This window comes from Dendroctonus ponderosae, unplaced genomic scaffold, assembly GCF_020466585.1.
Source record: "Dendroctonus ponderosae isolate FM_Combo_2020 unplaced genomic scaffold, Dpon_F_20191213v2 Dpon_F_20191213_1, whole genome shotgun sequence".
Taxonomy (NCBI): Eukaryota; Metazoa; Arthropoda; class Insecta; order Coleoptera; family Curculionidae; genus Dendroctonus; species Dendroctonus ponderosae.
Genome location: NW_026017110.1, coordinates 32,150,180 through 32,163,336, shown reverse-complemented (window position 1 = coordinate 32,163,336; position 13,157 = coordinate 32,150,180). Strand labels below are relative to the sequence as shown.

General features: G+C 34.7%; 1 protein-coding gene across 3 annotated transcripts in view; it reads left to right on the top strand.

The window, feature by feature from the left end:
• Positions 1–13,157, top strand: part of LOC109534691 (furin-like protease 2) — a 904,557-nt gene that overhangs the window by 57,416 nt on the left and 833,984 nt on the right. The window contains exon 2 of one of the 3 annotated variants that reach the window (XM_048670177.1): positions 4,376–4,420. The exons of the other annotated variants lie outside the window; for them this stretch is intronic. The gene's annotated coding sequence lies outside the window, so the exon portion shown is untranslated. The remainder of the gene's footprint in view (positions 1–4,375; positions 4,421–13,157) is intronic. 3 annotated transcript variants of the gene reach the window in all.

The following is a 13,157-nucleotide window of genomic DNA, read 5'->3' as shown; positions in this document are numbered from 1 at the left end:
TGTAACTCCAAACAAGTGCCTGTGTAATCGCCTTATTATGAACTCTTCTCGAGAAGCTTCTCGTATTCGGTTAATTAACTGCTGCTCATTTTATACGGGTGTTCAGAACTCCATTGGTATAATCTGATCTTRCATACGTGGTAGGAATGTAGCCGGTATTTATTTGGTGCCTGGGAAAGTGTCAGTTGTTCTGCAATGTTCTGTGTGCCCCTGCAAGGCTCTTCTCCAATTATGTCCGATACTTGTTCCTCTGTATCTGGAACCCGAGCCATCTATTGTCGTCCACTATCTTCCTGGAACCACTCTCCTTGCCCTTTGTTGGTGTGAGTTCTTTCAGCTTCKGCTATGTTACTGTAGCATTTCCCCTGAACTAATCGCATWTCMGCAAATTTGTGAAAGGAAATGCAAAGTAAGTCACAGCTTGACAAATTATTGTTATTATTGACAAGGGCTATCCACCTGTAACTATCTGTTAATGACAGAAAACATCATTGCCGCCTTGACTTTTTATCAAAAAATTGGAAAATTTCATGTTAAAAAAGACAACTTATTTAACATGAAAAATTTCCGTAATTTGAAGCAAAGATAGTAATTTTCTTTTTGATTGCTTAAGTATTCCAATATACTTCCAATTAAACATGGAACACTTTCAAAATAATGTTTAATAACAAAGTCGAAATTCGATTTTCAGGTGTTAATATCTTCTAGAAATTGTCGAAAAAAAATTTTTTATATTTTTCTCGTACCTTCCAAGTGAGCCCCTATTACCCCTTAAAAGGAATGACGCCAATTCTGAATCACCCTACGGCGTGTCCCACCGGGAACCACCGCGATCGATATTTGACAAACTGTAATTTGGAGAAATTTGAAAATTGCACAGTGTGCCAAGGTCATTGGGGTAAGCGGTCTAATACATTTCCAAAATGGCCCCACTTCCGCTTATACCGGAAGTAGGTATCAACTTGCTTATTTTAAATGGTTTTTAACTTAAAAACGTTTAATTTCACATCACGCTAAATACCAGTAAGTTATTAACGTGCGTTTTTCCCATGGTATTAAACAGGAGAATACATTGAAAATATTAAGCCTGGGTTAATTTGATGGCCCTAAACTTTACTGAAACCAGTCCAGTAAAATGGATCATTTTTATTTTATAAAACGAATTTAGAGTTTGTGTGCTTGCAGGGTAAGGGTTACATAAAGGTTTGATCACATTCAAAATGTTTCGCACTAATAAAACCTCATGAGGATGAAAATCGAAATACTTTTTGGCAGCGGTTCCTTTTGTAGGACATCAGGTGCTTTAACTTGTGTTTTTTTAACTTTTTCGTTTCCCATTTATTTGTGGATAACTATTATGATTTCATTGACGATCTTTTTTCTTCTTTTCTTCTGTTATAGTAATTAAAACGAGACACCGGACAATAACGCTATATTCACAGTTAGATTTGACGTAATTTGGTTTCAAAGTGAAAATATGAATGGCGGTATATTTTGCTCTCCAATGGTTTGAAATGTTTTGATAACATTGCTTTGGAACTCATTTGAAAATCGATATTTTCGACAGGTACCAAATGTGTCGTTTAATTAATTCGAATTTGTTAATTTTGAAGTAAAACATAAGGGATTCACGTAGTTGTAATAAGGAAAACGTTATTGTCAAATACATTTTTGCAAAATATATGATTTATTTTTTTTTGCAAATGTGCCGGTTTAGGTGATCATTTTTAACTATTTCTTTTTCATACCTCCTGTATAATTGTACATACTTTGCTGACTGTGTTTCAATTCCAAATCAAAATCAATTCCWGGGCTTCAGTCATTTATTGTCTATTTATCAATTAAAATACGTTTCGGTGTTTTCCACCATCATCASTTTCTGTAAAATAACAGATAGTAAAAAAAAAATTTCGTTAATTTAAAAAATAATCATAGTTCGTCAACAGCTTCATCATATCACACACTATCTGAGTATCTGAACAAAGAATTCTAGTCTCTTCCCAGAATTGATTGTCCTGACTAATCACCTGTTAGGCCTAATTAATCTTAGAATGTTTTAAAGTGTTGCAATTGTGATGTATTTTAGTATGTGATATGATGAAGCTGAACTATGATTGTTTTTTAAATTAATGAAATTTTTTTTTTTTACTTTCTGTTATTTTAGAGAAACACCGAAACGTATTTTAACTGATAAATAGACAATAAATGACTCAAGCCCAGGAATTAATTTTGACTTGGTTCCTGTATAATATAACTTAAAACAACAACATTAAGAATAACGCCTTAACTTAATCATATGAGAAACTAGTATGTTTAGTTTAGTTTCACATCATAGCAATATGTTCAAACAGAACCGAAAAAGTTAACTTAGGTATCTACTATCTAAAAAAAAACTTATTTTTTTAAATGGCGTTTGTAGGCTGCATGCACCCATGTGGTACAAAACTAATGCCTTAAACCCATACGGGGAGTTAGCCAGGGCTTTCAGCTAACTACCTTACAAATTTGGGTTTTAAATTTTAAACCGTTAATTTTTATACCTTGTTTCGTAAACACCTGTCATGGCATACTTGTTTAATCAATTGACATATGTCACAAACTATAAGAGATAAATTAATAAAACTAGGGTTGCCCAACTTTTCAATTGAAAGCCAAATTCAACCATGATAAAAAATGAATTCAGCTTTAAAATAAAAAAGTTGGGTTATACTTTTTATACACCCTGTACAGCTGGCGGTCTCAATCTATTTTATATGATTACGGCACGAGTCTTTATTACCGGAAACAAAATTWAAATTTTCTTAGACAATTGAAAGGGGGAAAATGTCTAATTCTCTGTCTACGAAGATTACCATGTCTGTATCTTCTTTGTTTTATTCGTTCGATATTTTGTTTTAAATTAATTAAATGTTTCAAAAATAGATCACATACTAAAAAGCGAGTTATCGAATGTGTTAAAGTAAGAGGACGTCACCTTAAACAATTAGGCCCATTTGTTATTCCGATGTGTTTACCCTGATCAACGGAATATATTTCTAGCCCTAATCTACCGCAGGAAGAAGGCGGAGGGGAAGGAGTACCTTTGATTTGAATATAGATTTGAATATAGCCCTTTTAGATATAATTTCCAAGAGTTTTTTGACTTATCTTTAAATGTCTTCTTCTGAATTTAGCAGTTATCTCACTGATTATCCGGCAAATATATCATATGCATATCATGCCGAAAGTCGGCACTTTGTTCACACTTTCACGTTAGGACTCTGAGGGTACTAAATATTCAAAATTCAATAAAACCTAATGGGGTCTTATATGCCCATATTACCGTAAAAGCAATCATCTGTAAAGTTAGGCAAATTTTAGGCCAATATTTTAACAAGGCAGGCACCCTCTTTAAAAACACATTTTCGGGGCTGGCTGGAAGGAATGGGTAGGTTTGCACATAATCAAGTTTGGGGGTTATATTTCGTATCATCGTCGTGATTCGAACCCTTATTTGACCCGAAATATGCTATTTTGAAGGGACCAAGTCTTTTAGGACGACTAGTAATCCTCATTTGAGCACCTTTCAACTGCTTAAATACCTAGAAACTAGCTTCAACTGTCTTTAGCTTATCTAAAATATCTCATAGTGTTTCTAAATTCACCGAGGTGTTGATCGCATTTCTTAAAAATCAGCTTGATTATAAGCTGTGAACGACTCATTTGTTTTGATTCTATATTCTCGCTAATATTTCGAAAACAATAGTAATAAGAACCGCAGTGTCAGTAGAACAATATTTTCAGAATTAACTGCTAATTTTAGTTTTTAGTTTGCTCAATACATCAAACATATAGGATTGATTTGGCGGTCACAGATATTCTGCAAAAAATCCACTTGAAAAACACAAATCAACTCGAAAGTTTTAAAAATATTTTTGTTGGATCAGATGTAAATAAAATAAATCAGTAATAACGGAACAGCCTTGGATATGTTTTCGACTCTATATATTTGTTAATTAATTTTTAAAAAGAGGCACATCCAATTGTTAATTGAATAACAAATTTATTAACATTGTTTCATTTCCTGTACATATTCCAATGAAAAATGTTTTATGAAGAAATATTCGATTTAATTGGAAATTTTTTTTATCACTTTGGTCATTTGAAATACTTGATGCAGTAACTTTTGTCAAAGTTGATTTATTCAACCCATTTTAATTGATTTAATATTCGAAATTTAAATGGTTTTTCATTTCAGGTCAATCATCAGCCAAGCTTAATCTGTCAAATTATTTACATTTTATTTTCCACTTTTGAAATAAGTTATTGTAGTTCTTAATGCTTATTTGCGCTATTAAAACTGATAGCTGTAGATGTATTTTCTTTTCTTTTTTAGATACTAATTTCTCCTTTACTGGTGTACTGGTTATATTTAATACTGGTAAGTATAATTTATGTTCTGCTTGGGAAATGTGTCTTTAACTGACGAAACAAATAAATTAAACAAGCACTTACGTTTTGATGCAAATCAATGTGAAATTTTATGTGTGGCCTTTCACGGAAACTTCAGACTCTATGACGACGCTATAGGTATGAATGTGACTAAACTCGATATTATGACCCAATGTTGACCGACACTACTATTTATTCTTTATTTATTAAGAGAAACATTGTTTTCGCATGCTTCAGAGAATAGATAAGAAAACATTTATGTCAGATTATTTCAAACTGTTATTACTAATTACATGTAAACGCTGTTGACATTAAAGGAATCAATTTACGGTCCCTGCATATTAAGCAGTTGAAACAAATTTTGAGAAATCATTCCATTTCCGAGTGATTTCCGGTGAAAATCCGGTAACCCGTTGGTCTTATTCAGTCAATAACATGAAAGAACCGGATGTTCGCCTCATATAAAAGTAGCTACTATTTCGATTGACCCAAAAGGCTTTATGATGCACCATTTATCGATACCCGCCTTTATTCGTACTTTCCTCGTGTTTAACGATGCGGGTAAATCGTCCGTTACCGGTAAATTGAGTTTGAGTTTAAATTTATATGCTGAATTATGTGTACACAAAGATCTGATACTGATACACCTGATAAATTGGTAAATCACGTACATTTGAATAATTTTACTAAACACAGCTGTACGTTTTGCTAGTGGGGTATTTCCTATTTGATCTGCAGATATTGTATACATTTATAATAAAACCAACCAACCCATCAAGTGTCGAACCTTACTGGGTTCTGGGTCACAAAGTAATTTCTTAACAAAGGAGTTATAAAACAGCTTACATTACAGAATCAGCTAAAACTTAAATCAAATGTACTATTAATAAGAACGAATTTCAATTAGAGTTTTTGTTAATTGATAAAATAACAGGCAACATACCTCAAACTTCTTTTGATCTTTCAAGGTTACCAATTCCCCAGAATATAAATTTGGCAGATCCTAATTTCAACCAAGCCTCAGGGATTCATATCTTATTGGGAGCGAAATTTTTTTATCATTTGTTACTCAAAGGACAGTTTAAACTTGGCCTTCATAATCCTATATTACAACAAACATAACTGAGTTGGATTGTGTCTGGTCAATTTGAGGTCCGTAATAAGCAACAAAAATGTCTTTGTAATTTTTCAAAAGACTTAAATTTAAATAAACAGGTATAGTTATTTTGGCGCGTTGAAGAGTGTCCTGCTAATTAATGGGTTTTATCAAAGGAGGAGCAGGAATGCGGGTTACATTTTAAACAACCTTTCGCACGTCACAATTCGGGTCAATTCATAGTTAAATTGGTGAAGCAAATTAAACAGCTACTCAACACTTCCAAAAGATTGAGAATAACTTAAAAAAAAATCAAGATATTGGTCAAAGATATGGTTAGTTTATAGACAAATTCATAAAAATGGGTCATATGTTACCTATTAGTATTTCAGAACAAAAGTGTATCCCTAATTGATATTTATTACATGACTGTCTATTCAACGACTATTCAGCAACAATAAAACTACGAGCTCTTTTTGGTGCCAGTGCACCTCAAAACTCTCATTAAATGATGTTCTAAAGGTAGGTACTTGTATTGAGGTTATTATCTTTAATATCTCGCTTTCGATCTCATTTAATTGTTTTTACTGCAGATATTGCAAAAATGTACAGGTGCATTCTCCTTTCCAAGGGAGATCGTGAATATCAAAGGATCGTTTGGCGTCCCAGCGGAACCTAACCACTCGTACTTCTTCTTTTTCTTCATATGCTTAGATTTGTCCACTGCTGAACATACGCCTCCTCTAGTTTCTTCCACCCTCTCCTTGTCTTGTACATCCTGCATCCAGTTGGTCCTGATGCGTTTTATGTTGTCAGACCATCTAGTTGGCGGTCGTCCCCTATTTCCGTTCGCGTACTCTCTGGGTCTCCACTCTTTTATCCGCTTGGTCCACATCCGCATTGTCTTGTATTCTGGCAATATGTCCTGCCCAGTTCCATTTCATAGTTGCGGTCCTCTCCACTGCATCTACGAGTCCTGTTCTTTTGCGGACTTCAGTGTTCGTAATGTGGTCCCTAAGTGTCAATCTTAGCATTGATCTTTCCATTGCGCGTTGAGTCACTCTGAGCTTCTGAGTTACCCTTCTTGTTAAGGTTAGTGTTTCGGCACCGTAAGTAAGAACAGGCAAAACACACTGATTGAAAACTTTTCGCTTTAAGCAAATCGGTATATTTGTTTTAAATATGTGTCTCAAATTTCCAAAAGCTGCCAACGTCAATCCTATGCGTCTCTGTAGTTCATGTGTTTGGTTGTCCTCATTTATTCGAATTTCATGACCGAGATATTTGTAAGCGGTAGTTTCCTCAACCTGGACGCCATTGATATATACATACACCATCACTAAGTACTAGATTTGTCATTAGCTGCGTTTTCGACAAATTGATTATTAGACCGATGTTTTGAGATGCCGCATTAAGTTGTTGAAGCATAGTTCTGGCGTGGTCAATACGATGTGTGATTAAAACTATGTCATCTGCGAATCTTAACTATGTGAGGATTTTGCCATTTATGTTGATGCCAAGTCCATCGAAGTGAACAGATTTAAACATATATTCGAAGAGACTTGTAAAGAGTTTCGGCGAGATGGTGTCTCCTTGTCGGACGCCTTTATCGATTATAAATGTACTCTCCTGTGTTTTCACGCTGGCTATAGCGATCTCATAAATATGCTTTATTATTTGAGTATACCGGTAGTCTATTCTACCGTCTGACAAAGATTTTAACATGTAGAACTGATCAATAGTGTCGAATGCCTTTTCGTAGTCCACGAATATTAGAACGAGTGGTCTGTTGTATTCAATGGACTTCTCGATGAGGTTTTTAAGGACTCGGAGATGACCATTTGTGCCATATCCTGATCCAAAACCGGCCTGTTTCCGTGGTTGATAAATATGTAGTTTGGAATTCAGCCCATTCGTTAGAATCCGTGTGAATAGCTTGTACTCATGCGATAGTAGGCTTACAAGACGGTAGTTGGCAAAATTGGTGTTGTCTCCCTTTTTATGCAGCAAAGTAATGGTTGCGTTGTTCCAGCGCTGTGGAATTTTTCCTTGTTTGAGGCATTCGTTGAACAGGATCTTGAGACTTTGCAGCATTTTATTGCCTTCCAGTTTAGTAGCTTCGATAACTGCTTTGTCCGCTCCGGGAGCTTTATTGTTTTTCATTTCAGATATGGATTTGTGAATTTCGCCAGTTGTAATTTCTGGAATATCGTCTGATCATTGATTCATAATCATATGAATCCGCTCGGTGGTAATAGTTGTTTCGGTCTTAACATACTCGTCTCTGTAGAATTCTTCGATTATTCTCAAAATATCTTGTTTGTTGGTCGTTATTTTTCCTTTTCTGTTTCACAGTTTACAAATCTCCCTTTTTCCCCCAGATAACCTTTTTTAAGTACTTTTATGCTTCGGTTTTCTTCAATGGTCTTTTCAGCCATGGTGGTGTTAAATGTCCTGAAGTGGTTTCGGATGAATTTAGTTACGTTCTTATTCAATTGTTTTAGTTCCGGAAAATTTCTGCCATATTTCTCTTGTGAACATTTCCTTTCTTTCATCATGTTCTTGGTTGTATCACTTAGTTTCGATCGGGCAGAATTGATTTGTTTGGCTTGTTGTATAGCTTTTGTTATGTTTTCATTCAGCCGATCAATGTCCACAGTGTCGGTTGTTGCTGTGTCGAACTTATTTAAATGTTTGTTAATGTCACTTTCAAAGGTTTGTGTGTTTTTGGGGGATGTCTATTTCTTACTGTTTGTTTTCTGTACCATCTTCAGTCGTTCTCTTTTAACATTTACTGATATTTTCGATCTTACCATTCTGTGATCACTGTCTACGCAGAAGTTGGTCGGAACTGTTTCGTCATGGATTATTTCTTTTTTGTCCGTTATTATGTATACTACTTGTACATTACCGGCTAAATACGGTGACTTATGGTACTGCTTCAGCCTCCTTTTTAGCCACCAGATGTCTCAAACAATTATCATTTGATAATATTGTCTTATTTCCAAATGCTGCTAATTGAAGAGGTTGGATGGTGCACATGAGACTCAATCCACTTTGTCTTGGGCAAGAGAAGTCCGCACTATTTTGAGTTCAGCTGGTTTTTACTTAAGGCAATCATATTCAAATGATAAGATATTATTAGATAATTAGTTGGGTAACGAATCATCAGATAATGTTCAAATTGTCAATACACATAAAGGACAGCAACAATTCTAAAGCTTTGGGTATTCTGTGGAACTCATCGGAAAATACCTTTCAATTCACAATTAGCTCAAATAAAAATGAAATGGTAACAAAGCGAATTATTTTCTCAATTGTCAGTAAAATTTTCGATCGTCTTGGTTTCATTGATCCTGTTATTATTATAGCTAAAATGCTTCTTCAAAAATTGTGGTTATTAAAAAATTATTGTGATGGACCCATTCCAGAAGATTTATCCCAAGAATGGTTCAGATTTTACCGCAAGGTGCCAAGTCTCAATAACATAAGAATTCCCCGTCTAATTCAAATCAAGAATCCAATTCGAAACGAGGTTCATTGTTTTTCTGATACTTGTCAATTAGCATTCGGTGCATGTATATATTTAAAATCTGTGAATAATCAAAGAGGAATCCCAGTCAAGCTCATTTGTGCGAAGTCTCGTGTTGCACCTTTAAAACCAGAAACCTTACCATGTCTCGAATAATGCGGCGCTGTACTGTCAAAGAGTCATAAATTCTCTTCAAATCAAAATTCACCATATTTTGTTCTGGTCTGATTCAACTATTGTTTTAGCCTGGATTGCGGCAGAACCAAGCAATCTTCTCACTCTGTCTCACATAGTTCCACAAATTAAAAAATTTAAATTTGAAGGAATCTGAATGGAGACACGTTCCGACTAAGTCTAATCCTGCTGATATAATATCATGTGGCGTGTTTCCAGACGAAATTCAAAGTTCATCATTACGGTTTTTTTTTGAGGTTTTGGCCTAATCATAATATAAATATAAATAAGATATTCCCGAATTAAGGAATAATCAAGTAGAACACTAGTTGTTTGCGAAACAAATGAAGATCAGTTAATATGTCGATTTTCATCGGTAACGAGATTGTATCGCGTTGTAGGTTTTATGCTAAGATTCTGTGAGAATGCAACTACTAAATCCAAATTTTGAACCTCAGGTCCTATGACTTCACAAGAACCAAGAAAGGGGAGGTTGCTCTTTCTAACCCGTATTTGGATGAATTTGGTATAATTCGTGTCGGCAGTCGTCTAAAAAATTGAAATTTAGAATATGATCATAAACATCCTATACTGACACAAGAACTATCTAAATGGAAGCTGAAGATGAAAAATAATTCAAAAATTGGATCTCTGGTTATTATAATGTAGGATGTGTTGGAAGATGTGTTGGATGTGTTGGAAGATGGGAAGAGTAATCAAAATGTTTCTTGGGGACGATGCTCTCGTCAGAGTTGCTTCTGTGAAGACAGTGGTTGGTGTTTTGAGGAGCCTTTCAAGGCCGGCGGTATGTCGAGTTGATAAGGAATATATAGGGTTATTCAAACTTGGCGTCATTCCTCTGGAGGTGTTGCCTGGCGGTGTTTTAGGATACAGAAAAATAGTAAAAAAATTAATTGTTATTAAAAAATTCAGAAATTTGCACAAAACTATATTAGCCTATCTGCCTAATTAACTTTACGCAAATACCTGTTGATTCGTAATTATTTAAAAATCCGGTAACCATGGAAGTATATAGAAAGTGACAATAAGATAACAAGGATAAATGGTAAATTTAACAGCAATCGTTGAATGACGGAAGCTATTTCGAAACTCATAACCTCGAATTATTAACTTCTTTACAAACTACAAAAACATACATTAGAGTCTGGAACTCTAAACAAGTGCCTGTGTAACTTTATTATGAACTCTTCTTGAGCAGCTTCTGGTATTCGATTAATTAACTACTGCTCAATTAATACCGGTGTTCAGTAATCCATTGGTTTAATGTGTATCTTACATACGTGGTAAGAATGTATACGTGGTATGTATTATTTGGTGACTGGGAAAGTCTCACTTGTTGTGCCATGCTCTGAGAGCTCCTGAAAGGTTCTTCTGCAATAATGTCCAATAACTGTTTCTCTGCGTCTGGGACCTGAACATCAATTGTTGTCCACTATCTTCCTGGAACCATTCTCCTCGCCCTTTGTTGGCGTAAGTTCTTTCAGCTTCTGCTATGTTACTGTAGCAGTGTTCCCTGGAACTAATCGCATATCCGCGAATTCGTGAAAGGAAATTTAAAGTAAGTTACAGTTTGACCAATTATTGTTATTATTGACAAGGGTTATCCACCTGTAACTATCTGTTAATACCAAAAAAAACATTACTGCCGCTTAGACTTTTCATCAAAAAATTGTAGAAGAGAACTTTTTTAATATCAAAAGTTTTCCTATTTTGAAGCGAAGATAGTATATTTTCTTTTTGAATGCTTAAGAATTCCATTATGCTACGAATTGAAGATGAAACACTTTCAAAACAGTGCTTAATAATAAAGTTAAAATTCGATTTTCAACTGTTAAAATCTCTAGAAATATCGAAAAAAAAATGTAAATATTTTTCTCGTACCTTCCAAGTAAGCCCCTACTTCCCCAAAAGGAATGGCGCGAATTTTGAATCTCCCTGTATGTCAATGATAAAGAGGAAGAGAAAAAAGACAGAACATGAGTAAAAAAAGTTAGCGGGTAAAGTGCCAGGCCACAAAAACGAAAAAAAATTATCCTTTCTCCGTTCAAATTAAATCACAAAAGGGTGTTTGGTAGTTATTATTTCTACGCCATCTTACTCAACAAGTGTACTTAGCGGTACATTTATTACTATAAAATTTATGCTTTACAGAAACTAAAGTTTTTCAGGTGAGAGAATAGAACAGAAACTCCAGGGCAATGCATTTATTTACCAAATTAATTTTCTTAATTGAAATACTGCTTGAGTGTAGTTCTTGAATTCGGGCCTAAGCGGCTATGCGATACATCGCATACATAAATGCTGAAGTTTTGCCATAGCCGACTTTAAGATTTACTTTAGAATCACAGTTAAGGGAAAATGGGTTCAATTTGAAATCATTCTTTAAGATCTGACAGACTGTTAGCTGAATCAGAATTTATTTTCTAGAAGAATGTCTGGAATTAGATTGGAAAGTCTAAATAGATTTGCTCAAATTTTTCTCAAATTTATACTTTTATTGAAAACACTGAAAGGGTGATATATTTACGTGACCCGGCACAGGAAAATCTATGTCAAATGAGGCCTAAACTCGATTTCAGGTGGCGAAATAACAACACCATAGTTTAATTTATGCCCGGGTCGTTTCGGTTTCGGCGGAGACATGTGGTTAGAAAGCCGAGCTATTCGCAACTTTACCAAAAGCTGTAACCCCAGGGCGTGATTTACTCAACCCAAACACTCCAAAACTCCAATAGTTTGTTTGGCACGAATTCTGTCAGCTGAAGGAAATTGTTCCGTTGATAACGATATGTTTTTGTATTCCTGCAGTTTTTTAAATTTATTTTGAAAGGATTTTCGTAAAGTTATTCCCATATTTCAAATGTATTTTTGCAACAGGATTTTTTTCACGTATTTAAAACTTTTCTTTTCGAAACTCTATTCGATAAGTAAGGCTTGCAAGACTGCTGAATTTTCTCGATCCGTAATCAGTAAAACCTTCTGCATTTTCGGCTTATATTTGCAATCAAACCAATTCATCTATATTCATTCCATATATGAAGGTAAACTCTCAGAAGCAACGATTTAGAAAAACTTGTTTAATAGTAACGAGGCAACACATCAAGTGACCAGTCGCTTATCCAGATTTGATGCTAGTTAATTTCCTTAATTATTCGAGTGCCATTTTTCGCACAAAAGCAATGATCAGAAAGAAGCCCGTTTTTACGCGTTTTTCTGCGTGTGTGTTATTTCTTCGCACAGAATGCGTAAAATTAAATATAGCTCACTGAAATCCTTGTAATTATTTAGTAGTTTTTGGTATTACATTCAAACGATAAATGGACATCAAATATACACTCCTGGACAAAAATAAACCAAATATATATATATATATATACAGGGTGATTCAAAATTGGCGTCATTCCGCTGGGGGTGTTGTCTGGCGGTGTTATAGTAGTACAGAAAAACTAGTAAAATAAATTAATTGTTATTAAAAACTGAGAAATTTGCAAAAAACTATATCGGAAATACGGCAGCAATGTTTTTCAAGGTAATCTGCCTAATTAACATTGCGCAAATACCTGTTGCTTCGTAATTATTTAAAATTRCGGTAACCATGGATAAATGGAGAGTGACAACAAGATAGACAAGGATAAACGGTAAATTCAACAGGAATCGTTGAATGACGGAACTTATTTCGAACCTCGAATTCTGCGGGGTTTGGTGTTTACATAAATAAACCATACAACACCATACATTTGAATGGTTAACTCCAAGCAAACTAGTGCCTGTGTAATCTCCTTATTATCCGCTCTTATCAAGCAGGTTCTCGTATTCAGTTAATTAACTCGTGCTCCATTTGTATCTCCTTGTGCTGTGTGTATCGTACAAACGTGGTAGGAATGTAGCCGGTATTTATTTGGT